Source organism: Piliocolobus tephrosceles, chromosome 16 (assembly GCF_002776525.5).
Source record: "Piliocolobus tephrosceles isolate RC106 chromosome 16, ASM277652v3, whole genome shotgun sequence".
NCBI lineage: Eukaryota > Metazoa > Chordata > Mammalia > Primates > Cercopithecidae > Piliocolobus > Piliocolobus tephrosceles.
In genome coordinates this window covers 56,310,298-56,313,461 of record NC_045449.1, presented here as the reverse complement: position 1 = coordinate 56,313,461, position 3,164 = coordinate 56,310,298, and the positions used below count along the sequence as shown (strand labels likewise).

The window sequence follows — 3,164 nt, the reverse complement described above, 5'->3', positions numbered from 1 at the left end:
CTCGTCTCTCCAGGCTAAAGTTGCCAAGGAATATGCCATCACTGTAACTGCTAAAAACACAACGTATAATGAAATGCATCTTCTACAAATGAATCTGTGAATACAGAATAGCCCACAGAGGTTGACAATTTGATTCTGTTCTCTGCAAGGTGTTAGAATTTTTTTTTTTTTTTTTTTGAGACGGGGGCTTGCTCTGTCTCCCAAGCTGGAGTCCAGTGGCCGGATCTCAGCTCACTGCAAGCTCCGCCTCCCGGGTTTACGCCATTCCCCTGCCTCAGCCTCCCGAGTAGCTGGGACTACAGGCGCCCGCCACCTCGCCCGGCTAGTTTTTTGTATTTTTTAGTAGAGACGGGGGTTTCACCGTGTTAGCCAGGATGGTCTCGATCTCCTGACCTCGTGATCCGCCCGTCTCGGCCTCCCAAAGTGCTGGGATTACAGGCTTGAGCCACCGCGCCTGGCCCCAAGCACAAAAGCCTACAGTACCTGGTATTCCCAGGCGGTCTCCCATCCAAGTATTAACCAGGCCCGACCCTGCTTAGCTTCCGAGATCAGACGAGATCGGGCGCGTTCAGGGTGGTGTGGCTGTAGACTGTTGTTTCTTGTTTGTTTGTTTTTTCAGACAGAGTCTCACTTTGTCGCCCAGGCTGGAGTACAGTGGGTCGATCTCAGCTCACTGCAACCTCCCAGGTTCAAGCGATTCTCCAGCCTCAGCATCCCGAATAGCTAAGACTATAGGTGCTTACCACCACACCCAGCTAATTTTTGTGTGTATTTTTTTTTGTTTTTGAGAGATGGAGTCTTGCTCTGTCACCCAGGCTGGAGTGCAGTGGTGAGTGATCTTGGTTCACTGCAACCTCCTCCTAGGTTCAAGCAATGTTCCTGCCTCAGCTTCCCAAGTAGCTGGGACTACAGGCATGCACCACCACACCCAGATAATTTTTGTGATTTTGTGTGTGTGTGTGTGTGTGTGTGTGTGTTGGAGTCTCTCTCTGTTGCCCAGGCTGGAGTGCAGTGGCGCGATCTTGGCTCACTGCAAGCTCCGCCTCCCGGGTTCACGCCATTCTCCTGCCTCAGCCTCCAGAGTAGCTGGGACTACAGGTGCCCGCCACCACGCCAGGCTAATTTTTTGTATTTTTAGTAGAGATGGGGTTTCGTCGTGTTAGCCAGGATGGTCTCGATCTCCTGACCTCATGATCTGCCCACCTCAGCCTCCCAAAGTTCTGGGATTACAAGCGTGAGCCACCACACCCGGCCAATTTTTGTAATTTTTTAGTACAGATGGGGTTTCACTGTATGTTGGCCAGGCTGGTCTAGAACTCCTGACCTCAGATGATCTGCCTGCCTCGGCCTCCCAAAGTGCTGGGATTACAGGTGTGAGCCACTGTGCCTGGCCTATACTATTGTTTGTTTTGTTTTGTTTTCGAGAGGGGGTCTTGCTCTGTTGCCAAGCTGGAGTGCAGTGCACAATCTCGGCTCACTGCAACCTTCACCTCCTGGATTTAAGTGATTCTCTTGCCTCACCCTCCTGAGTAGCCGGGATTACAGACGTGTGCCACAACGCCCAGCTAATATTTTGCATTTTTGGTAGAGACGGGGTTTCATCATGTTGGCCAGGATAGTCTCGAACTCTTGACCTCAAGTGATCTACCCACCTCAGCTTTCCAAAGGGCTCGGATTACAGGCGTGAGCCACCATGCCTGGCCCTATTCTATTGTTTATACTCAATTTTCAGTTGAGGAAAACAGCATGAGAGAACTTTAGTAACTTGGCCAAGATGGCAGAGAGAACAAATGGTGACTCCAGGGTTTCAATCCCAGCCCCTGCTCTTAGGGGTTGCTTTGGAGAGATTGGGTTTGAGGTGCCCGGGGCCCTGCTAGGGGAGAGAGATGTCTAGGAGTTATTTAGATAAACTAGTTCAAGGCTCAAGAGAGATCCTTAGCTCATGACATAGATTTGGGAATTATTCTTGTATTGGTAGCACTTAGAGATTCAAAGTGGATCTGCTCATTCACTCTTGCCATCTTGTGGGACCCAGAATTGTTTCCACACGTCAAAATCACCCTGACGCAGCCTCCTCCCCGATAGGCTTGCTCCCCGCTGGCTCTTCTGCCCTGCTCTTTCCCAGGAATGCGTGGCTTAGAAGGAACACTTAGGGAGCCCTTCTTCTCTGCGGGTTCTGAGGTCCATCTCCAGCCCCGCTGCTTCCATCTCCAGCCCCGCTGCTTCCTGCTGCTTCTCTGCGGGTTCTGAGGTCCATCTCCAGCCCTGCTGCTTCCTGCTGGACCGGGCGGCAAAACTTGTCTTTCCTCCCTTTGATGCCTGACACTCTCAGGGACATGGCTTGTGGGTGACATTCTATGCACTTGCCCACCCAGTAAATATTTACTGAGCACCTTCATGTTCCAGACAATCTAGGTGCTGAGGACACAACTGTGAGCAAAGTCGACCAGGTCCCCGGACCCCAGGAGCAAGCCCATAGTCTAGAGGCAGGAGGCAGAAGTGAGCAGGAACAAGGATGCTGCTCAGGAGTCACAAGAAATCCAAGGCAGGCTGGGTGCGGTGGCTCACGCCTGTAATCCCAGCACTTTTGGAGGCTGAGGCGGGTGGATCACCTGAGGTCAGGAGTTCAAGACCCGCCTGATCAACATGATGAAACCCCATCTCTACTAAAAATACAAAAATTAGTCGGGCATGGTGGCAGGTGCCTGTGATCCCGGCTACTTGGGAGACTAAGGCAGGAGAATCTTGAACCTGGGAGGCAGAGGTCTCAGTGAGCCGAGATTGTGCCACTGCATTCCAGCCTGTGCAACAAGAGTGAAACTCTGTCTGAATGAAGGGAGGAGGGAGGAAGGGAGGAAGGGAGGAAGGAAGGAAGGAAGGGAGGAAGGAAGGGAGGAAGGAAGGAGGGAGGAAAGAAGGAAAGAAGAAGGGTGGGAGGGAGGGAAGAGAGAAAAGAAGGAAGGGAGGGAGGAAGGAAGGAAGGAAGGAAAAGAAAGACAGGAGAAAGAAAGAGAAAGACAAAGAAAGAGACAAGGAAGAAAGACAAACGCTGGGACGCGTGGGGCTGAGGGGTCATGGGAGGTCAGGGAAGGACTGTTAGACGGGCAAGGCCTGAGGGTATAGGATTGGCATGTCTAGAAGGCCTGCTTGAAGGTGCCCAGGGG

At 52.0% G+C, this 3,164-nt stretch overlaps 1 non-coding gene across 1 annotated transcript; it reads right to left on the bottom strand.

Annotated features, from left to right (window-relative positions):
• Positions 1 to 471: 471 nt before the first annotated feature.
• On the bottom strand, positions 472 to 590 carry LOC111526579. The gene has a single exon (XR_002726425.1). It is a non-coding gene; the product is annotated as a 5S ribosomal RNA (ribosomal RNA).
• Between the last annotated feature and the right edge of the window lie 2,574 nt (positions 591 to 3,164).